The sequence below is a fragment of the Hyperolius riggenbachi genome, chromosome 10 (genome assembly GCF_040937935.1).
Source record: "Hyperolius riggenbachi isolate aHypRig1 chromosome 10, aHypRig1.pri, whole genome shotgun sequence".
Classification (NCBI taxonomy): Eukaryota; Metazoa; Chordata; class Amphibia; order Anura; family Hyperoliidae; genus Hyperolius; species Hyperolius riggenbachi.
In genome coordinates, this window is record NC_090655.1 from 13,922,458 (window position 1) to 13,947,634 (window position 25,177).

General features: G+C 46.5%; 1 protein-coding gene across 1 annotated transcript in view; it reads right to left on the minus strand.

The window, feature by feature from the left end:
* The window catches only part of C10H10orf90 (chromosome 10 C10orf90 homolog), a 922,956-nt gene that overhangs the window by 343,007 nt on the left and 554,772 nt on the right, over positions 1–25,177 (minus strand). Inside the window, exon 7 of the mRNA XM_068255335.1 lies at positions 23,419–23,587. The gene's annotated coding sequence lies outside the window, so the exon portion shown is untranslated. The remainder of the gene's footprint in view (positions 1–23,418; positions 23,588–25,177) is intronic.

The window sequence follows — 25,177 nt, forward strand, 5'->3', positions numbered from 1 at the left end:
TGCAATAGTTGCCCGCACTATAGGTAGCTAGGTAAAGGTGTCTTCAGTATAGCTAGCAAGGTATAGGGGCCTTCACTATAGGTTGCAAGGTATAGTGGCCTTCAGTATAGGCAGCAGGGTATAGTGGCCTTCATTATAGGCAGCCAGGTATAGTGGCCTTCAGTATAGGCAGCAGGGTATAGGGGTCTTCAGTATAGACAGCAGGGTATAGGGGTCTTCAGTATAGGCAGCAGGGTATAGGGGGCCTCAGTATAGGTAGCAGGGTATAGGGGCCTTCAGTATAGGCAGCAGGGTATAGGGGCCTTCAGTATAGGTAGCAGAGTATAGGGGGCTTCAGTATAGGTAGCAGGGTATAGGGGCCTTCAGTATAGGCAGCAGGGTATAGGGGCCTAGCCTTCAGTATAGGTAGCAGAGTATAGGGGCCTTCAGTATAGGTAGCAGGGTATAGGGGCCTTCAGTATAGGTAGCAGGCTATGGGGGTGCTTCAGTATAGGTAACAGGCTATGGGGGGCTTCAGTATAGGTAGCAGGCTATGGGGGTGCTTCAGTATAGGTAACAGGCTATGGGGGGCTTCAGTATAGGTAGCAGGCTATGGGGGTGCTTCAGTATAGGTAACAGGCTATGGGGGGCTTCAGTATAGGTAGCAGGCTATGGGGGGCTTCAGTATAGGTAGCAGGCTATGGGGGGCTTCAGTATAGTTAGCAGGCTATGGGGGTGCTTCAGTATAGGTAACAGGCTACGGGGGGCTTTAGTATAGGTAGTAGGCTATGGGGGGGCTTCAGTATAGGTAGCAGGCTATGGGGGGGCTTCAGTATAGGTAGCAGGCTATGGGGGGGCTTCAGTATAGGTAACAGGCTATGGGGGGCTTCAGTATAGGTAGCAGGCTATGGGGGTGCTTCAGTATAGGTAACAGGCTATGGGGGGCTTCAGTATAGGTAGCAGGCTATGGGGGTGCTTCAGTATAGGTAACAGGCTATGGGGGGCTTCAGTATAGGTAGCAGGCTATGGGGGGCTTCAGTATAGTTAGCAGGCTATGGGGGTGCTTCAGTATAGGTAACAGGCTACGGGGGGCTTTAGTATAGGTAGTAGGCTATGGGGGGGCTTCAGTATAGGTAGCAGGCTATGGGGGGGCTTCAGTATAGGTAGCAGGCTATGGGGGGGCTTCAGTATAGGTAACAGGCTATGGGGGGCTTCAGTATAGGTAGCAGGCTATGGGGGGCTTCAGTATAGGTAGCAGGCTATGGGGGGCTTCAGTATAGTTAGCAGGCTATGGGGGTGCTTCAGTATAGGTAACAGGCTACGGGGGGCTTCAGTATAGGTAGCAGGCTATGGGGGGGCTTCAGTATAGGTAGCAGGCTATGGGGGGGCTTCAGTATAGGTAACAGGCTATGGGGGGCTTCAGTATAGGTAGCAGGCTATGGGGGGCTTCAGTATAGGTAGCAGGCTATGGGGGGCTTCAGTATAGGTAGCAGGCTATGGGGGGCTTCAGTATAGGTAGCAGGCTATGGGGGGCTTCAGTATGGGGGGCTTCAGCATAGTTAGCAGGCTATGGGGGCTTTATTATAGGTAGCATGCTATGGGGGGCTTCAGTATGGGGGGCTTCAGTATAGTTAGCAGGCTATAGGGGCTTTAGTATAGGTAACAGGCTATGGGGGCTTCAGTATAGGTAGCAGGCTATGGGGGGGCTTCAGTATGGGGAGCTTCAGCATAGTTAGCAGGCTATGGGGGGCTTTAGTATAGGTAGCAGGCTATGGGGGGCTTCAGTATAGATAGCAGGCTATGAGGGGCTGCAGTATAGGTAGCTGGGTAATCCTCCTCCCTCCCCCCGCAGCCTCCTCCACTCGTCCCCCTGCATACATAAGGAGAAGCAGCCTCTCACCTCCAGCATCAGCGTGGAGCCCGGAGCAGCAGCCTTCTCCCTTCACTTCCTAGTTCCCCCTAGTGGCCACCTGACCGGCTCTTACTGATGACGCGTAGTAAGAGCCGGTCACTAGGGGGAATAAGGAAGTGTGCAGGAGGTCTGCCGCTCCGGGCTCCACGCTGGAGGTGAGAGGCTGCTTCATCTTATTTATGCGGCGGGCGAGCGGAGGCGGCTGCGGGGAGCGGGAGGAGGACAATTGCGAGCGGGGGAAGCGGCGGATGCGCGGCGATGCAGCGTCGGGATTCGGCGGATTCGGCGAACGGAAAATGGCGTCGGGATTCGAGTCCACGAATCTCGAATATTTCCTAATATTCGAGGGATTCGTGGATTCGCCGGATTCGTCGTCCCATCCCTAGTTTTAAACAATAGAAAAAAATGAATGTACAAGTTATTGCAACGCCCATCTGGTGCGATCAGCGCTGCTGCAACGCTATGCAGTGCGGCAGTGTCTTAAACAATCATATAAATAAGCGTACAATTTTTACAATACCTCAGGCAGAAAATGACCGCATAGGGAATAACTGGGCTTTTATTGTGGGGAACTTCGGTAGGCAATAAAGACCCGATTTGTCACAAAACCGGACTTTGTATTGTCGCTCATCCCATGTTCATGCAGGTTGTAAATTTGGGGTCTTCTTGTGGTCCTTTTGGTAAGCTGCAGTGGAGAGAGTTCAAAGAAGGTGGCAGGTGGGCCCCAAGCACTTGCCTAGGTTGCCTAGTGGATGATCCTGTTTTGGATGGACCCATGAACTCAATGAAAATCATACACATTGCCTTCCCGCAGCTATGCTGTGCATTTGCATGATTTATTTATGCATTACTTATGCGTTTAATCAACAAGTGCCTGAGATCCTATGACTGAGACGCGTGTGCCATTGTGCAGAACAATTTAAATCATCATTGAGAAGTGTCATGCATAGCGCAGTCACGGATATCAGCAAATATGTGTTTAACGTAACGAGGGCTGACTGGATAGCTTTCACAAGAGTAGATTACAAATAAAATACACAGAGCTCTCCAGTGAAAGAGATCTTTTATTTATAAATATTGATGTCAGAGTGACATGCATGTAACGTGATTATCTGGCGTACAGCACAAGAAAGAACACTGTCAAATCTAATTTTAAAGAAGAATCCCAAGACTTCTCATCCAGGTGGCCACTTAAAGTGTACCTGTGATTAAAAAAAACAAGGATTTATACTTACCTGGGGTTTCCTCCAACAGTTAGTGTTGGGCGAACATCTAGATGTTCGGGTTCGGGCCGAACAGGCCGAACATGGCCGCGATGTTCGGGTGTTCGACCCGAACTTCGAACATAATGGAAGTCAATGGGGACCCGAACTTTCGTGCTTTGTAAAGCTTCCTTACATGCTACATACCCCAAATTAGCAGGGTATGTGCACCTTGGGAGTGGGTACAAGAGGAAAAAAAATATTTGAAAAAGAGCTTATAGTTTTTGAGAAAATTGATTGTAAAGTTTCAAAGGAAAAACTGTCTTTTAAATGTGGAAAATGTCATGTTTCTTTGCACAGGTAACATGCTTTTTGTCGCCATGCAGTCATAAATGTAATACAGAGAAGAGGTTCCAGGAAAAGGGACCGGTAACGGTAACCCAGCAGCAGCAGCACACGTGATGGAACAGGAGCAGGCGCAGGAGGAGAAGGCCATGCTTTTTGAGACACAACAACCCAGGCCTTGCATGAGGACAAGAAGCGTGCGGATAGCATGCTTTTTACCGCCATGCAGTCATAAATGTAATAAAGATAAGAGGTTCAATAAACAGGGACCGGGCGTCAACGCTAACCCAGCAGCAGCAGACGTGATGGAACAGGAGGAGGCGCAGGAGGAGAAGGCCACGCTTTCAGGTGCAACTCAGGCCTTGCATGAGGACAAAAAAATGTGTGCGCAAAGCAATGCAATGAGTAGTTTTCAGGACACAATGGGCTATTCGGAGGAGCTATTCCCACCCCCACAATCTTCTACCTGTGAAAGGTCAATGGAACAGCCACAAATGTTGTGCCCGGATTCACAACCTTTTTCTGTGGAAAATGCACCTCGCACTGAAATGCAAGGCGAGGCCGAGGATGAACATGACGTCAACAACTCAACATGACGCAAAATGGGGGCGGAACAGAAAGCTGCTTTCAATGTTTTGAAGGCCTTAATTGCCTCCGGTGGCCAGTTAGATGCATCATTCATCACACCCAAATCCCAGAGCAATGTGTGCAGGAATTTGAATCTCAGGAGGTGTACCGAGATCATCTGGACAAGTGACCAAGTGACAAAGTGACCAGTGACAAAGTGACAAAGTGACAAAATGACAAAGTGACCAGTGACAAAGTGACAAAGTGACAAAATGACAAAGTGACAAAATGACAAAGTGACAAGTGACAAAATGACAAAGTGACAAGTGACAAAGTGAGAAGTGACAAGTGACAAAGTGACAAGTGACAAAATGACAAAGTGACAAGTGACAAAGTGAGAAGTGACAAGTGACAAAGTGACAAGTGACAAAATGACAAAGTGACAAAGTGACCAGTGACAAAGTGACAACTGACAAAGTGACAAAATGACAAAGTGACAAAGTGACAAAGTGACCAGTGACAAAGTGACAACTGAGGGGTTGTTCTGGGGAGCTCCACTGCACTCAGTCGCATATGAGGAGAGGTCTCGTCGGGACTGCTGATCCTCCTCAGCTTGCTCAAAGCCTTGAGGGTTCCTGAAGATCCTCTGCTTGGAGTTCGCCGGGGTTCAGCTTGGTGTCGGGGTCGGCGGCGTCCTCCTCACTCCAACGTGGCAGATCTTCTGTTGAAGGAAAAAAAAAAAAAACATTGTTAAAAGTCCAGTACCGCTTCTGAAGGACTCACCAAGAGATGCAGGAGCGCTTCAATCTAGCGCACCATCGCTCGCTGGGTGATGTCCCTGCCTACGCGCTGGAATTCTACGCTGCACATGCTAGCACGCTTTTGCGCAGTGCCGAGGCGCATTCCAGCAGCTAGTAGCTACCAAGCTTCTGTGGATCTGATTGGGCCACCATGTTGGATCTCTGCCAAGTCCTCCAAAATTTTGAGCAATCCACGTTGCGTGACTGAGCAGTGACAACTCTACAGTCAGCATTACAATACCACTGCTGTGTTTACTGAAGAAATCAATGTTGAAGATGGAAACCGCTGGCATGATGCAAGTGGGGGATTCTGAAGATGAAAACGATCAGCGTGATGATACCAACATCAGGCAACCTGCCTCAGGAAACGCTGGTCCCAGCTATGACAAAGAACAGGACGAGGAACAGCTGGAGTTGGAGCAGGAATTGGATGCCCCCACTGCCGAGGGACAGAGCGGTGCACGTTGGACTTCCACAATTTAGCGGGAAAGGACAACAGAAGAGGAAGAAAGTGATGCTGGTGACGAATATGGTGCATCACAACAATCACAACGCTTACAAGAACATGAAGATAGAGGAGTCTGGCAGGACTCTCTGGCACACATGGCTCAATTCATGCTAGACTGCATTGAACGCGGCCCGCGCATTATTCACTATTCATTATTATTCATTATTCTGGAATCTGGACAACACCAATTACTGGGTTTATACCCAGTTTATACAAACACAATGTTAAAAAACTGATTGAAGAAAGTGTCAGACAGGTCAAAAATGGAACAATTCCAGCAGGCCCTTGAGGATGGAGACTTTAGAGAGGAGATTGACATCCTCCTCCTTCTCTAGCCAGTTGTACGCCGACAGACTGACTTCAGCAAACCCAGGAGGACCAGGAGGGCAGCAAAGAACACAAGCTGCTGCTAGTGCCCAAAAGGGAATGGTATTGGCAGTGTCCTTGGAGTGGGAACATTTTCTGACACCCATGCAGCAGCCCACAGAACAGCAATCGGGCAGTTCCACGTCCTCCAACACCAATCGCCTAGAGAAGATGGTCAAGGTCCAGGACTACATGTCAGATGGCGTAGCTGTGTTGAACAATCCATCTGCAGACAGACGGTGAGTGTGACAGGCAGCACAGAAGGACCATGGCAACTCACTCATAGTACCACAGTTTGATAGTGCTGCCCAAAAAATTATATGGATCCGTGGACCCGGGCACTGCAGGCAGTACTGGGAAGTGGGAACGCAGATTTTAGTACCTAAACACACGATACAACATGTTTTCCGGGGTCGGACTCTGAGGCACATACAGATGGTCCCGATCATCATCCTCATCATACAACTCTTCTCCTGAGTCTGACCCACCCACCACCTCTGCCACCCCAACATCCCCAGACACAGACCCCTCATCGTCCTCAACATTAACTTGGGATGCTGGCCTGAGCCCGACCTCCTCCTCCACATCAGGCCCCATCATCTCCTCAATGGCAGCCCTCATTAATCGTTCTGGCGACGGACCGATGGACACAACATTCTCCTCCGGAGAGGGCTGCTGCTGACCACTGGCTGCTGTAGTGGATGTTATAGCTTGCGTGGGGCGTTGGCTGTTGCTGTTGTTGGGAGTGCTGCTCACAGCAGAGGTCTCTGAGGAACTCATGGTGAGCTCATATAGTGGTTGGCGGTGAGTGGAGTATTACTGATCCCAGCAATATACACACTGACTGGCAGAGTACGCAATGCTATATAGTCTGGCTGAGCGGTGTACACAGAGTGGCAGTACACACAATGCTATATAGTCTGGCTGAGCCGTGTACACAGAGTGGCAGTACACACAATGCTATATAGTCTGGCTGAGCGGTGTACACAGAGTGGCAGTACACACAATGCTATATAGTCTGGCTGAGCCGTGTACACAGAGTGGCAGTAAACACAATGCTATATATAGCGTGGCTGAGCGAGGTACACAGTGGCAGTACACACAATGCTATATAGTCAGGCTAAGCCGTGTACACAGAGTGTCAGAAAACACAATGCTATATATAGCGTGGCTGAGCGAGGTGCACAGTGGCAGTACACACAATGCTATATAGCCAGGCTAAGCCGTGTACACAGAGTGTCAGAAAACACAATGCTATATATAGCGTGGCTGAGCGAGGTGCACAGTGGCAGTACACACAATGCTATATTAGTCAGGCTAAGCCGTGTACACAGAGTGTCAGAAAACACAATGCTATATATAGCGTGGCTGAGCGAGGTGCACAGTGGCAGTACACACAATGTTATATTAGTCAGGCTAAGCCGTGTACACAGAGTGTCAGAAAACACAATCCTATATATAGCGTGGCTGAGCGAGGTACACAGTGGCAGTAAACAATGCTATATATAGTGTGGCTGAGCGAGCGGTGTACTACTGTTCCCAGCAGCGACACACAATGACTGGGGGGGACCCTGGCTAGCGTGGCTGGAGAGCGAACTACCCTGCCTGCCTACCCAAAGCTAAACCCACAGACAAATGGAGGAGATATGACGTGGTTCGGGTATTTATTTACCCGAACCACGTGACCGTTCGGCCAATCAGAGCGCGTTCGGGCTCGAACCACGTGACCCGTTCGGCCAATCACAGCGCTAGCCGAACGTTCGGGGAACGTTCGGCCATGCGCTCTTAGTTCGGCCATGTGGCCGAACGGTTTGGCCGAGCACCGTCAGGTGTTCGGCCGAACTCGAACATCACCCGAACAGGGTGATGTTCTGCAGAACCCGAACAGTGGCGAACACTGTTCGCCCAACACTACCAACAGTCCTGTAGTCCATGGGTTTCCTCAGTGTCCATCAGATCCCATCTATTCCACTGCTGTCAGCCCCGGTAGAGTGTCTGACTGAGCCAATCCGGGGCTACTACCGTGTTTCACCGAAAATAAGACAGTGTCTTATAATAAGTTTTGCTCCAAAAAGTGTGCTAGGGTTTATTTTCAGGGGATGTCTTATATTGCAACGCATGATGTGTCCCCACGCTGGCCGCTTCTGCCTGCTGCTCAGTGTAATGTCACAGTGCCGATCAGGCACCTGTCATGTCATCCCTGCACACAGGTGATAAACCTGCTGTGTGCTAGGATGACATGACAAGTGCCTGATCCGCACTGCACGATGTGTCCCCCACGCTGGCCGCCTGTGTGAAGCCGCTATACAGCAAGTTTAAGCTGCTGTACTGCCCATCCACGCAGTCTGGGAGGAGGGATCATGGCTCAGTGATTGGGCCAATCAATGCACTCGCTGAGTAGTGCAGTGATTGGTCCAAAAACGGAGCATGATCACGCCCCCCTGAGACATCACGTCCAATTAGAAACAGGCTGTGTAATCTAACAGGGAAGAAAGCAACGAGCGGCACAGAGTGACAGCATGCAGCCTGTAATAAATGGAAAGTGCCCCACCCCGAGACCTCGCAGAGAAGGCAACTCATTAGCGGTATGTGTCGGCTACTCGGCGTGGAATGTCTTATTTTCGGGGGATGCCTTATATTTACAGAATGAGCAAAGTATTAGCTGGGTCTCATATTCAGAGGATGTCGTGCTTTAGGGGAAAGACGGTACATGCGCATATAAGGAAAAGAAATCAAGGGCTTTGTCATGTATACAAGCAGATAATTTCCATATAAGTCTTGTGCAGGGCCGGATTAACCATAAGGCACTGTAGGCATGTGTCTACAGGCGCCTGATGATGGAAAGGCGGCTCACTCCCGTCTTCGAGTGCCTCCCTCCTTTCCTTACAAAGTGGAGCATAAATGAGATGTTACTCACCCAGCTCTATGCATTTCACTGACAAGATTTCCCTTCAGTTGGGGCACCTCATGCTCCCTAATACCTGGGGGCACCTCTAGGTACTCAGTATTAGGTAGCCAGAGGTACACTCAGTATTAGGGGACACCCGTGCCCAGTGTCAGACTGGGAGCTGCAGAAGCTGAGGAAATCCACTTGCTGGCCAAGCAGCAGTAATCAGGTGTTGCTGCTCACAGTGAAGACTTGATGCAGGTTTCTATTGGGAGTGATAACACAGGGTTACTGCTGCTTGGCCAGCAGGTGGATTTCCTCACAGTGAAGACTTGATGCAGGTTTCTATTGGGAGTGATAACACAGGGTTACTGCTGCTTGGCCAGCAGGTGGATTTCCACCTCCCAGTCTGACACTTCTTGTGGCTACCTACACCTGGCAGGGTAAGTAGAGGAGAAGTGACAGGGGGGCCAGCCAGCACACTTTTGGTACAGTTCGGTGGGAGTTTGTAGGTTCATGGAGGGCAAAGTCTAGGGTGCCATCTGTGCCTATAGGCTCCTGTGATGTAAATCCGGGCCTGGTCTTGTGAATCATTTTACTAATCATCACGCCATGAATGGATGTATTTTGCCTTAGGGCCACTGTCGGGTGTTCGATAACAAGGACATATACTTGCCACATCCAACAGGAGTCACACCTGGAATTATTTTTTCTACACACGGACTTGGAAGTAGTGCATTTAACAGACAACGTGGATAAATGAGTACAAGTGATACATAACAATACAGAGAAGAACACAGATGCATTAATCATAGCTAGTAACTGGAGGAGCCCAATAAAAGTGTGAATAACTATAAAGGTAAATGTAGGCTTAGCTTCAATAACCACAAATGGTCAAAAGTGTAGACAGTTTATTTATAGGGATAAAGAAAAACAATGCAATTCGTGGCCTGAAGCCATTTCCTCAGGTAAATAAGCCTTGTCCAAAGCTGTATCGAGCTCAGAGCACCTTTTAGCTTTAGATACAGATGTGGTCAAGGCTTATTTACCTGAGGAAGAGGCTTCAGACCACGAAACACAGGTTTTTTTTTTAGCCTTATGAATAAACTGTCTAAACTTTGACCATTTGCCATCAATGAAGGCTAACCTCCATTTACCTTCCTGTTAAGCAGTTTTTAGTGATTCACACTTTAAATGTGTGTGTGGGGGGGTGGGGGGGTGGGGGGGCTTCCAGCTACTAGCTATAATTGTTCCCACCCTGTTTGGAGGGGGGGGGGGGTCTGAAATTTTAGACTTTATTGTTTTAAAATCCAGAAACTATATTTTCCTTTTGGAGAAGTGGTCATAACTGCACCTTCAAGGCTGAGTGGGACGGGTTTTCCCACACGTGCTAATACTGGTCACAGACTGAGTAACCAGAAGAGTGTGAAGGACACATGTTTTTTTTTGTTTGTTTGTTTTTTTACAAAACTATTCACCTCGGGTTTACTTTAAAAGCTGAAATTGCCATCTGCTTCTGATCACATCAAAAAGTCATATTTATCACTGACCACAACATCATCTCTTTTGTCTTTTTACAACTGGTATCAGATGTAAGAGTTCTGGTTCCAGCTCTATTACGGAATGAAAATTGATGTTGCCCTACATTAGCATTTATTGATTATGAAAAAAAGGCTGTAATGACAAATGTCGACATTGTATAAATAAATAAAACGAGGTCACATTGCCAGAGAACGCTGCTGAAGTTACATTTTTGGTGTGAGCCCAATTCCATTATCCAATCTTTGTGATTAAACATCTGTTGCAGCTCGGGCTGTTATGCTTATTAATTACCAGGCCTCTGGATTTATCTGTCTCATTAACATGTAGCCCATATTTTCTCCTACCCCTGCTCCATTTTGCCAGTTGTCTTCCAATTTTTAATTATTTGTTACAATTTTTTCTAATTATTTTTTTTTAAATCTTTATTTAACAATTTTTGTCCTTTTAACAATTGCAAAAATGTCCATCATAGATATAAAAACTTACATACATGTAAGGGGGAGGGGGATGGTTCCCTCAAAACCAAATCAATCTATAGAGAGACTACCCAATCCTAATACAACTACAAAAGAGTCTATGACATTCCCTTTCTTTTCTTCCCCAAATCAACAGCACTCTTCATCCCCCCCCCCCTCCCCATTAACAGAACCCCCACTGACGTACATAACTTCCTTACAACCTCTCAAACATGTGATGATGTTATCCATTCAGTCGTGTCCGACTCTTGGCGATTCTATGGGTTAGCTCTCTCCATGCTGTCCGATCTTGTACCATTTCTGCCAGTTGCCTTAAAGAAAACCGGAACTGAAACTTAAAAGTCAAAATAAGCATTCACAAGTCATACTTACCTCCTGTGTAGTTTACTCCTCAAACTCTATTTCCTCTCCTGCGTTCTGTTTGTCGACCGTGATCAATGGAATTCTCCGTCCTCCATTTTGAAAATGGCCATTACCCATAGCAGCTTTCTGGTCAGCACACAGTTAAACTAGAACATTGCCTACTTGACCCATAGGGAAACATGGACACATCAGTTCTCCTCTCAGCTGTAACTGTCAGCAACTGATTTTAGACAAATGGGTCCTAAAAATTCCTATCACAGATAATCCTCCACAAGTCTGAGACTTCTCAATATGACCAATGTAAGACTAAGGAAGCAGGAGGAAATAAATTATATATAAAAGTACAAATTTTATTAATGACCAAAATACAAACACATATATATGTAAATCTATTTAAAATTGACCAGAACACACAGGTGGGCCACCATGTCTAGGCCAGATGGAAAAATGTAGGGGATCCCCTAAAAAAATATTGATAGTGCGCAATCCATCAAATATCTTAATGCAAAAAAGGGGGAAGCGACTCCTAGCAGGTAACATTGAAACAAAAGACCTTGGAGAGAAATATATCATTGGTTTTAAAGGCCAAGTGTCCAGGACCTAAATGGAAAAAGACATCCTAGTAGAAAAGCACAGGTGTATCAGATACTGGCTGTGTTGCTGCAATGTTTCATTGGTTTTAAGGGCCAAGTGTCCAGGACCTAAATGGGAAAAGACATCCTAGTAGAAAAAGCACAGGTGTATCAGATTCCGGCTGTGTTGCTATAATATTTCCAGTGATTTGCAGGATCAAAAGGCTGAATAACGGCTGATAGAGAGATTCAATACATCACAATAGGTGGTCTTACTGCATATGTTATCACAAAATAATTGATGTGCAGGTCCACAGGTCAGGCAAGCTGTCTCATTTATGAGCTATAACAATGGCCAGGTGCACAGAGGTAGATTGATAGGCACACACTGTATGTGGCAAGCACTTCGGGCTAGTAAACAAAAAATTTATATTCACAGCAAGCCTGACACATCCGCAAGCCCCAGGAGCAACAAGCAATTCACCAGAGTTAGTGCCCCAATCAGAAGCACATTCTGAGACAGATTCACAGGCAAGTGTTTAAACCACAGACATATGCAGGTACGGATGGTGTGATATTAAAGTTGATATAGTTCATTCATGGAACAATCCGCCAGGGTCATCCCTTCAGCAGCATCAACTTGATATAGACAAACTCAAAGTTCCAGCAAACAACAGCATATAGCAGCATATAGGTGCATCCTAGGAAGCTGTTTCAGTGATCATATGGTAAACAGTGGTTACTCCATAGGAGGCTGTTTTCAAGTCACCAGTAGAAATGCATATCATTGAGGTATACTCATCTGAGTAGCTGGTCACTGCAAAGTACATCCACAGGAGCCCATGTGCTGCCACCACAAGTGTGTCTGGTCACAAAGAGAGCCTTAGAGGCCAACCGGTTTCACTGGTGAGATTACCAGCATCATCAGGGCAGGCTCAGAAGTTTTGCTGCCTGTGGGAGAGAGGAGCCGGCCTAAAATGGCACTGGGCGGCCAGAGGATGCTACCACGCCCCCCCATGACCACTCCCACCCCACCATCACAGGATGCAGGTGGTGAGTGAGAGGTGGAGGCAGAGGTGTGATGCATCCAATTCTCCGCATGTACGCACGGCGTTCCCCCAGCGTCCGCATGCGGTGATGCGGATCAAAGGAGGGAATGCATATATGCGTACAAGTGCACGCACAGCGTTTCCCTCGCGTCCGCAACCGCCAAGCGGATCAGGTAGGAGGGAACGCGTATATGCGTACAACTGTACGCGACCCACAGAGACCCCCAACAGGGCCGCTATGGGAATGCGGCCGACGCAAAAGGGCTCCGGGATCGCTGAGGGGCACGGACTATCAAGACCCCACCCCCTGATCGATGGTAAGGAGAAAGGGTGGCCTGGCTGTCCCACAGGCGGGGCCCTGGGTCCCCTGGGCCGCCCAGTCGCCATCACCACCGGAGCGCCACCATAGCCGTGGCCAAGTGTGCCCAGGGGCAACAGGAAATGGGGCAGGGGGGGAGGGGAGGGCCACGGGGGGAGGAGGACGGGGAAGGCCCACAGGCAGGCCACGGGCCAGCAGGCATTAGCCCAATATATGGTCCATGTCAAGCCAAAGACTGGGCCGACCCCGAGCACCCCCCCAGGGCACACCGATCCCCCACCAACCCCACCCCACATCCAGGACCACCAGCAAGTGCGGCGCGCCGGGGGGGGCCATAGCAACCACCTCCCACAGGATCAGCAAAGTCATCGAAAAAAGTTACATATTGAAAAAAACACAATATAATAATGCAAAAATATTTCCATTAATAATAAATCCCTAATAGCTATATATAATTAAGTAATCATAAGCAAAAAAATAGAATACGAAAGTAAAATGAAATGATAATAAATAAACTGTTGTCCTGCCGATAGGGGACCAACCGAGAGGAGACCAAGGACAAAGTGGCCTAGACATGGTGGCCCACCTGTGTGTTCTGGTCAATTTTAAATAGATTTACATATATATGTGTTTGTATTTTGGTCATTAATAAAATTTGTACTTTTATATATAATTTATTTCCTGTCAGCAACTGATATATAACTGAGAGCAACTGATATACAGGATCTTCTCAAAAAATTAGCATATTGTGATAAAGTTCATATTTTTCTGTAATGTACTGATAAACATTAGACTTTCATATATTTTAGATTCATTACACACAACTGAAGTAGTTCAAGCCTTTTATTGTTTTAATATTGATGATTTTGGCATACAGCTCATGAAAACCCAAAATTCCTATCTCAAAAAATTAGCATATTTCCTCCGACCAATAAAAGAAAAGTGTTTTTAAAACAAAAAAGTCATCCTTCAAATAATGTTAAGTTATGCACTCAATACTTGGTTGGGAATCCTTTTGCAGAAATGACTGCTTCAATGCGGCGTGGCATGGAGGCAATCAGCCTGTGGCACTGCTCAGGTGTTATGGAGGCCCAGGATGCTTCGATAGCGGCCTTAAGCTCATCCAGAGTGTTGCGTCTTGCGTCTCTCAACTCTCTCTTCACAATATCCCACAGATTATCTATGGGGTTCAGGTCGGGAGAGTTGGCAGGCCAATTGAGCACAGTAATACCATGGTCAGTAAACCATTTACCAGTGGTTTTGGCACTGTGAGCAGGTGCCAGGTCGTGCTAAAAAAATGAAATCTTCTTCTCCATAAAGTTTTTCAGCAGATGGAAGCATGAAGTGCTCCAAAATCTCCTGATAGCTAACTGCATTGACCCTGCCCTTGATAAAACACAGTGGACCAACACCAGCAGCTGACATAGCACCCCAGACCATCACTGACTGTGGGTACTTGTCACTGGACTTTAGGCATTTTGGCATTTCCCTCTCCCCAGTCTTCCCACAGACTCTGGCACCTTGATTTCCGAATGACATGTAAAAGTTGCTTTCATCTGAAAAAAGTACTTTGGACCACTGAGCAACAGTCCAGTGCTGCTTCTCTGTAGCCCAGGTCAGGCGCCTCTGCCGCTGTTTCTGATTCAAAAGTGGGTTCATGCTTCCATCTGCTGAAAAGCTTTATGGAGATTAAGATTTCATTTTTCAGCACAACCTGGCACCTGCTCACAGTGCCAAAACCACTGGTAAATGGTTTACTGACCATGGTATTACTGTGCTCAATTGGCCTGCCAACTCTCCTGACCTGAACCCCATAGAGAATCTGTGGGATATTGTGAAGAGAAAGTTGAGAGACGCAAGACCCAACACTCTGGATGAGCTTAAGGCTGCTATCGAAGCATCCTGGGCCTCCATAACACCTGAGCAGTGCCACAGGCTGATTGCCTACATGCCACGCCGCATTGAAGCAGTCATTTCTGCAAAAGGATTCCCGAGCAAGTATTGACTGCATAACTGAACATAATTATTTGAAGGTTGACTTTTTTTGTTTTAAAAACACTTTTCTTTTATTGGTCGGATGAAATATGCTAATTTTTTGATATAGGAATTTTGGGTTTTCATGAGCTGTATGCCAAAATCATCAATATTAAAACAATAAAAGGCTTGGAACTACTTCAGTTGTGTGTAATGAATCTAAAATATATGAAAGTCTAATGTTTATCAGTACATTACAGAAAATAATGAACTTTATCACAATATGCTAATTTTTTGAGAAGATCCTGTATTTCAGTTCTGACAAAATGTTGTCAGAACTGGAAGGGATCACTGTCAGAAGAAAATGGTGAGCTTCTGAAAGGGAACTGATGGCATGGTAACTATGTAATGTTCATTTGAAGTTACCTCATGTGTTTATTTTAAATAATTTTACTCAGTACAGGTTCTCTTTAAGCTCAATCCTGTGTCAGCTTTGATGGTATCAAGCCAACGCGTTCTCTGGTGGCCTTGTCGCCTTTTGCCACTGATCAGTCCTAGCATTAGGTCTTTCTCTAAGGAATTTGATCGCATCACGTGGCCGAAATATGTGAGCCTGAGTCTGGTGATCTTGCCTTCCAGTGACATGTTTGGTCTTATACGTTCCAATACTTCTTTGTTCGTCATTCTTGCTGTCCATGGATTGCGAAGCAACCGTCGCCAGAACCACAACTCGAAAGAGTCGATTTTTCTTCTATCTGCTTTTCTTAGGGTCCAACTTTTGCAGCCATACATGGTTATGGGGAAAACGATGGCATGAACCAGTGTACATTTGGTCGTAATGCTAATGTCTTTGCTTTTCCATACTTTGTTCATGCTTACCATCGTGTTTCTGCCGAGGGTTATCCGACGTTTTATTTCATGACTACAATCACTATTTCGATCTATCTAAGATCCGAGGAAGGTGAATTCCTGCAAACATATCCACACACGAAAAGGGGGGAGGGAGGGGGACCCCAGGGCCAACCCTGAATGTGCCATTGGGCCCACAGGAGTTGCTGAACAATATTGGTATTTTTAATTAACTGAGGCAAATTCTGAGCCTATTCTCACTTAAACTCTCCCCTAGTACCTAAAATGAATCCCCCCTCGTGTTTCTAAAATGCCCCCCACACTCACACACACACACTAATGCCTAAAATTAATACCTCCTCCTGGTGCATAAAAAACAACTCCCACCAGAGCCATAAGTAGAGGGGATAAGCACATGCGATCACAGGTGGGGGGGGGGCAGAGCTATGGGGGGCCCAAGCTACTAACTGACCCTTTCTCCAATACAAGGGGAATATGCTTCAGATGGGGTGATTTGTGACTACACTTGTTATGGGTGTGCAGATCATGATGGTCACACTTGTGTTATGACTCCTCACTTGTACTACTGCCGGGTCGCTATGACCCGGAGTAGTACGGCTACGCTGGCCCGGCGGTGCGCGTCCTAGATCGTGCTCCTGTTGCCGGGCACTTTCTGCGCATGTCATAGCGACCCAGAGGTAGTACTGCCTCCATAGATATTTGCCTGCGAACAGTTCGGGCCATCTCTAGTTATGAGCGTTGTGAGATGGGCCCCAAGGCCATGAAGGGAACCAAGGGGCAAATATTTAAAAAACGTTACGTGCTAATTTAGTCACAAAGGGTAAATAACAATTTCACCGCAGTAGCAGAATATTGGCAGATATTCTACAACCAGTGTTTGCCGATAATTCACTATACCCTAACTTCTCCCTATTCTCATGCAGAATCCTTCCCTGGTGGTGCCTAACCCTAGGATCCCCCTGGTGGTCCCTAAACCTAACACCCCTCCCTGGTGGTTCTTAACCGTAATGAGAAAAAGCAAAGAAGAACATAGCACTCAGAGTGTGTATGCAGCAACAAGCTGTATCGGAGGCAGTGGACACACACTACATGTTTCGGGCGGAGTCCTTCCTCAGACCTCCCGATGAAAAACATTAAAGAGTAACTGTCAGGCTGCAGAAGCTAATTTAAACCTCTAGTCTCCTGTGTTAAACAGTTTAGAAGGAAGCCAAAAAGACATTACTGAAGATAAAGATCTATCTTACCTTTGATGTATGCTTATCAGCAATGCTTAGAGCTAAGCAGGACGCAAGCCGCATAACATACTGCAAAGCATTCTGGGGCCCTCCCCTCGGCTGCTAAGGAGAAGACGGGATCAAGTTTCAGCAGCTTCTAAAACTCAGTCCAGCCACAGCACAGATAAATCTCCTGGCAGAGTACACTGCAGGAGTCAGCTATTGTTCCTAGCCACATGGCTCATTAATATGCACTGCACACTGTGTTATTCAGTATGAGCTGTTCTGTGATCAGAAGCAGGCAGGACATGACGACACATTTGGCTTCACAAACATGGAACCTGCCATGAGCTGTCAGGAGCATCATTCTCTGCATATACTATATACAAATTCTGTGAAATCCAAACGTGGACAGTGAAATGCATATGTAATGTAAGTACAGCCAATCTTTAGCTACTGATATATGTGTTTATTTTCTCTGAGACCCTATACCTAACAGCTCCTCTTTAAACAATGATTTTGCGAAAGCCGGACGCTATATAAAATAAAATGATAAATAACAACTTAATAGGTGCATCCCACCGACAATAAAACAGTATATAACAATTTAATTGGAGCTGTCTGCTAAATAGCGTAGCAGGTAGCCCCGGCACCCGCTATTTAACTGACGCCCATTTTTGACCGTGCTTTTATTAACTGCTTCGAACCAAGCAGAGGCAAAGGAAGGGGTGTTAACATTGGGGCCCCATCAAAGTCTTTCTGTGGGGCCCCATTAATTGTAGTTACTAGGATAGATATGCAAATTCTTCCGAGTTGATGCAAATGTATGCAAATATATGCAGCTTGAAAATGGACCAATTAATTTAAACCTGGGTTTAAACTGATTGGTCCATTTTCAAACTGCTTACACTTGATTAAAAATGTGCATTATTTCGGAAGAATTTGCATTTTATTGATCATCCCTAGTAGTTACACCACTGCCTCCACCACCTAATGCCTTAAACTAATCCGCCCTCCAATTGCCTTAACCTTACTTCCCCCTCTGGTGCCTGCTATTTGTGAGTATCTTACTCCCCCCATTATAGACATATTTTCTTTTTTTTTTAACACTTTTAAAAATGTGAGAAGACTTTTCTGCTGACCGACTCCCGTCAAACAAGTCAGCTTTGCATTGAGCCAGTTTGTGGATTAGCCTCTACTGTACCTCCATGCGTTTCCCTCCCAGCATATTGTCTCCAGAGATGATATTAGAATGTTTGCACCTGTGATAGTCCATATCCTAAACTCTGATGTAGTGTTATCGAGCCCCCTTTCTACCTAGCCAAGATTAAGACTCATTAATTTCTTGCCTTTGTCCAATGAGAATTGTGCCCCTTAGGGATTTGCACCGAGATGATAATTAAGAAGAGGATGATAGGGTTTTCCGACAGCGCAAGGCTAACATAAATCAAGGTTAACCCCTTCTGAAATATCCGGCATTCGCAGAAATCGCACTTTCACATTTTTCCTCCTCTTAATTAGTGTATGCAAAGTAGGCAAACCAAGGATACACGTAACAGCATACCGCGGCGTGGAGAAAATGCATCCGCAGCATCTAATGTGGAAATTATTTCAATAAACATTATACATACATTATTTCAACATCCACAGTCAGCAAAAAAGGTTGTTTTCTAACTACATGAAAGGGAGCAGACGTGGAGTTCATGTGGGGGTTGAAGGCATCTGAGATCAAAGCCTGGTTCCAGGGATGGTTTTCCATGAAGCAGCATGAATTACGTGTTTCAGGGCGATAACAATTAGAGGGCAGCAAGAGGTGGCTCCCTTCCCCAAATGTCCCCCTCCTCGCATTCCCTGTCTCCCCCTTCCCAGATGGAAAATGCTGCTTCACTCACCTGCTCTCAGCTCTCCAGAAATGGGATTTCCATCTACCCTTCCAGCGTCCTGTATCCATGGCTACAGCAGTGCCTTATGTGACCTGTTACGTGCTCCTGGGTCACATGAGGAGTTGCTGTAGCCAAAGAGGAAGCAGGAGTTCATGTATGGCTGGTGATCCCATCGCTAATCTGCCAAGAGCGGGTGAGTGATGCGGTGCAGCACATACCCGGCATCCTGGAGATCAGAGCTAGGATGCTTCAGGCCAGCAAGGAGGAGATGCTGTCTTGGAGGAAGCAGAGGGAGGTAATTGTAGTGACAGTGCCTGCAATGCACAGCCTGATGTGTCTCTCCTCTCCTGTCCGGCTTTGCACACACATGTTGGTGATCCTACGGACAGTCAGATGTGTCTCTCAGACACCATCCTTCCAGCTGCTCTCCGCATCATTTCAGACTTGCAAGGCATCTCTAGCACATTTTTTTGCAAGCTCTGGCCATTGCATCAGGCTCTTGACCAAGTGGTCGCTCCAGTTGGATAGAGGTTCTTCATATGATTACACTCATACAGGAGGTTCCTCAGTTATTAATGTTCTTACCTTGTTTTAAGTGGTCAAGTATGGCAGATGACCATGGTCTTGTTGGACGCAGAGGTATAAAGGAATGTGCAGATGGTAGAGGTCATTTGAAAGGAACTTACAGTGATTCACAACCATTCTGGGATTAAAGAAAGAAATGGCATGATATGGCTGCCAGCCAATGATCACTGCATTAGGGCCCTGCTGTTTATGACACCCTGTTCCTTTGCCCAGAATATTGATTTACAACTTCCTCCTCTTTTTTTCCTTACCAGAATGCCTTTGGCTCATGTTGGCTCAAGTCCTTTGTCATCTACCGCCTCCTCCTGATCCTCCTTACTGGATTCAAGTTCACAGGAAGTTCCAAGAAGTAGCACCTCTCTTTCTGCACATCTCCAATCCCATGAACATGACCTGTGGAAGGCTGGCCTCATATAAATACCAAGGCTGACCTCCTTCTCCTGAGATGACAGTATGATTGTGCATTAGTAAATGCCTTCCTTTGAACTCTCCCCTTGGTTATTTTAAGACTTCTGTCAGCGCCCCAACACAGAATGCTAAAACAATTCTGCATATTGCCTATAGGCATTTGCTTCTGAGTGTCTGGGGATGCAGCCTGGGAGAATGAAGGAAGACTGTTCATCACTCACCACTAAGTGGTTCCTCTGTACCTGCAAAGTGGAGAGGATGAGGTGGTCTAGCCTGTTCACCCATAATGCTTTGTCAGACTATGGCATTTTCCTCCAGGAAAACTAGATGGCACCGTTGGCAGATAAAATCCAGCACAATGTCCGCCCATTCAGATCATATGGGCTGATTAATAGAGGTGCCACTGCTGGATCTTGTCCCACATGGCATCAACCTAAGTGGATAAAGTGTCACACTAAGTCCGACACTGTGATCCACTCTATCACGGCACAGCGCCACGTATCAATGAAATTACATGGGCGCTGGCCCTGCCCCCTGCCACGGAGGCTGGGTCACCTCCTTGCTCTAGTGCTAGGAGGTACAGACCCTCCCAATCCTTGCTGCCGTCTCACATACCCATCACCCACCCAGCACACCAGAAAAAAATGAAGTGCTTGGGGGACGTCGGTGATCAGGAAAAAGGACTGGAAAGGGTTAAGGTGACTTGCACGCTGCTATTCATTGCATTACTATTCTATGGTGCTATGGTTGTAAGGGATGGGTGGGTCACATTATCCTGATTCCTGAACCTTTGCAGGCTGTGAACCCCTATTAGAGTTTTGCTGAGCTACAGGTGATTAAGGATTCAATGACCCCCAACCCATACCACACCCCATTCCCACTGCTGCTGTCTAACTAGAAATGTATCTACAATAAATTTTACTTTTTTCATTTTTTTTAATCAATGTTAACGGAAACTTTTAAAGAAAGGCACAAGAAAAATGACAGACCCCCTTTATAACTGGATGTCCTACTACATTTATAATAGAAGAAAAGTACTACTACATTTATAGGCACAGCAAACTATGCACCAGAGGCGTAACTAGAGGGAGAAATACCTGCAAATGCATGGGGGGGGGGGGGGGGCAAAGCAGATTGTCTTGGCGCGTGCACTGCTCTACATTGCGCCTGACCTGGTGGCTGCCATAGACAATGGTAATATGTCTATGGCCGGACAGCAGTGTGATTCGGCTGCTGGCGAGATCTCAAGTTACCTCTCCCTCCGAGGAGGAATAGTAGTTAACTCCATGTAGGTGGCCAGAGGTGTGGGGAGTAGTGTTGGGCGAACATCTAGATGTTCGGGTTCGGGCCGAACAGGCCGAACATGGCCGCGATGTTCGGCTGTTCGAGCCGAACTCCGAACATAATGGAAGTCAATGGGGACCCGAACTTTCGTGCTTTGTAAAGCCTCCTTACATGCTACATACCCCAAATTTACAGGGTATGTGCACCTTGGGAGTACACGAGGAAAAAAAAATTAGCAAAAAGAGCTTATAGTTTTTGAGAAAATCGATTTTAAAGTTTCAAAGGGAAAACTGTCTTTTAAATGCGGGAAATGTCTGTTTTCTTTGCACAGGTAACATGCTTTTTGTCGGCATGCAGTCATAAATGTAATACAGATGAGAGGTTCCAGGAAAAGGGACCGGTAACGCTAACCCAGCAGCAGCACACGTGATGGAACAGGAGGAGGGCGGCGCAGGAGGAGAAGGCCACGCTTTGAGACACAACAACCCAGGCCTTGCATGCGGACAAGAAGCGTGTGGATAGCAATTTGCTTTTTGTCGGCATGCAGTCATAAATGTAATACAGATGAGAGGTTCCAGGAAAAGGGACCGGTAACGCTAACCCAGCAGCAGCACACGTGATGGAACAGGAGGAGGGCGGCGCAGGAGGAGAAGGCCACGCTTTGAGACACAACAACCCAGGCCTTGCATGCGGACAAGAAGCGTGCGGATAGCAATTTGCTTTTTGTCGGCATGCAGTCATAAATGTAATACAGATGAGAGGTTCCAGGAAAAGGGACCGGTAACGCTAACCCAGCAGCAGCACACGTGATGGAACAGGAGGAGGGTGGCGCAGGAGGAGAAGGCCACGCTTTGAGACACAACAACCCAGGACTTGCATGAGGACAAGAAGCGTGCGGATAGCAATTTGCTTTTTGTCGGCATGCAGTCATAAATGTAATACAGATGAGAGGTTCCAGGAAAAGGGACCGGTAACGCTAACCCATCACAGATGTTCATTGTTCATGTTACTTGGTTGGGGTCCGGGAGTGTTGCGTAGTCGTTTCCAATCCAGGATTGATTCATTTTAATTTGAGTCAGACGGTCTGCATTTTCTGTGGAGAGGCGGATACGCCGATCTGTGGCGATGCCTCCGACAGCACTGAAACAGCATTCGGACATAACGCTGGCTGCCGGGCAAGCCAGCACCTCTATTGCGTACATTGCCAGTGCTATACAGTGGTGGGTGAGCGGTGTACTACTGTTCCCAGCAGAGACACAGAGTGGCAGTAAACACAATGCTATACAGTGGTGGGTGAGCGGTGTACTACTGTTCCCAGTAGCGACACAGAGCACAATGCTATACAGTGGTGGGTGAGCGGTGTACTACTGTTCCCAGCAGAGACACAGAGTGGCAGTAAACAGAATGCTATACAGTGGTGGGTGAGCGGTGTACTACTATTCCCAGCAGCGACACAGAGCACAATGCTATACAGTGGCGGGTGAGCGGTGTACTACTGTTCCCAGCAGAGACACAGAGTGGCAGTAAACACAACGCTATATAGTGTGGGTGAGCGGTGTACTACTGTTCCCAGCAGCGACACAATGACTGGGGGGACCCTGGCTAGCCTGGCTGGAGAGAGAACTACCCTGCCTGCCTACCCAAAGCTAAACCCACAGACAAATGGCGGAGAAATGACGTGGATCAGGTATTTATTTACCCGAACCACGTGACCCGTTCGGCCAATAGGGAGCACGTTCGGGTCCGAACCACGTGACCCGTTCGGCCAATCACAGCGCTAGCCGAACGTTCGGCCATGCGCTCTTAGTTCGGCCATATGGCCGAACGGTTTGGCCGAACACCACCAGGTGTTCGGCCGAACTCGAACATCACCCGAACAGGGTGATGTTCTGCAGAACCCGAACAGTGGCGAACACTGTTCGCCCAACACTAGTGGGGAGTCCCAACTACTAACCTTCCCTTCCTCTGATACTCCAGATTAGGTTTTTGTGGCTACACATGTTATGGGTGTCACTTGTGGTATGACCCATATAAGATAACCCCCACGTTGTGAGGGTCACCAAGGGAGGCAAGGAAAGGGGTGTGAACATGAAGGAAGCCCCATCAAAGTTTTGCTGGGGGCCTCATGATTTGTAGTTATGCCTATACTAAGTACTTTATTTTTTTTTTTTACACAACAGTGAGGCTAAGTTTACATTATCTGCATTGCGTAACGCCCTTTCTGAAGCGTGAGCATAGCGCAATCCACGTTATGATGAACATGTTATTTTTATATGCATTAAAGCCCATCTCAGGCCAAAAATAAAAAATTACCTTTGAGCAGACAAGACGATACAGGCTTTCTCGAGAAGGCTCCATCCAGCTCCTGCTGCTGATGGTCTTTGTTTCCAGGTCTACCTCTCACTCAGTCCAGTGTCTGCCTACAGTGAGGTTAGTCTATCCCAATCCTCCTGGTCACCATACTGATAGGTCCATAGTGACCCTATCGGGGAAAGAGGGTGAGGAGGGACTGTTATTTGTCTTGGAAGAGGTTTTTTTTTATTACAGGTTTTCTTTAATGATCTAAAATAAATGCCTACTTAATGCTTTAGTAACAAAGGTAGCTGATATGGACATTTAGGCCTGAATGCTTTTGCTTGTGTTTGTGCAAATGCATGCCTTGTTTAAACTGCAGCTGCATCCATTTTCCCATGAAGAACACATATTAGCGATCTTGACAGTCCATTTTTGTGTCGCTTTAAATGCACTTCTGCACATATGTTTGTGCGGGTATGCACACAGAAACATGCTTGAATGCCCCACTCAAGAAAAAAAAAACAAAAAAAAAAAAACAACTAAATGTACCGAAAAATGCACAGAAAAAAACATCAAAAACGTTATGTGTTTTTCTGTGCATTTTGGTGTTATTTGGTGTTCCTGCTATTCAGATTTTGTCAATTTTTTTACTTTTTTTTTTTGGGGGGGGGGGGGGGGGGGGAATTGCAGAAAAGTGCTATAGTAGGTGTTACTACAATGGAGCAGCACCTGCAACCTCGGGAGGGGGGGGAGGTTGGGGCACAGAGCTGTAAGGGTAAATGGGTCTATCCTTCAGACCAGGTGTTTTTGTAACTACACTTGTTATGGGCGTGAAGATCAAGGTGTCCACATTTGTTTTATGGCCCTTGTGAGATGGGCCTCCAGTGATGCTCATTCGGATTTTGCGGAATTGACATTTCCGCATTTCCGAATCCCTGAAGGGCGGCTTCAAAACGTCAAATGATAGATTAATAGCAGAAACGAGATTTATAAATTGGTTCAAAGCGGTGGACAAAGGCTTGAATAAGGACAAAACATTTTTATACTGTTATGAGGCTGATGATATTTAATGCCAGAACTCTTTCTCAGCCTATACAGCTAAACTTATAAACTCGGAATTTACGATGCCTCTGTGACAGTCTGACTCTTCTGTGAGTATTGTGTAAACAAGGAGTCTTATCTCAGCTAACGACCTCTCACCTCATTTAGATGTTCTGTTTCACTTAAAGAGACACTGAAGCGAAAAAAATATATGATATAATGAATTGGTTTCGTACTATGAATAATTACTAGAAGATTAGCAGCAAAGAAAATATTCTCATATTTTTATTTTTAGGTATATAGTGTTTTTTCTAACATTGCATCATTCTCTAATATCTGCAGATTACACAACACTCAGCATTCAAAATGATTCTTTCAGAGCAGTCTGAACTAATGACCTCTCCTCTGGCAGAGGAAAGTCCTAGAAATGAATGGCTTTTTTTGCATAGAGATAACAACTGGAGTTTCTTAACTCTTCCTGTACTGGAAACAATTAGACTGATGTATCTGATCTTAAAGTTTTATTTCTTAGCTGTACTACACATACAAATCATAATATCATAATTTTTTTTTCGCTTTAGTGTCTCTTTAAAGCAGTATAAAACCCTGACTTTGGGCTCTATTCATAAAACATTTGGGCCGGAAAAAATCGTGGAGGGAAAATACTGCATCGGTATTTTAGACTTCTGGGCGGTCATTCATAAAAATCTTGCCAGCTGCGATGCAAGTGCGGAGA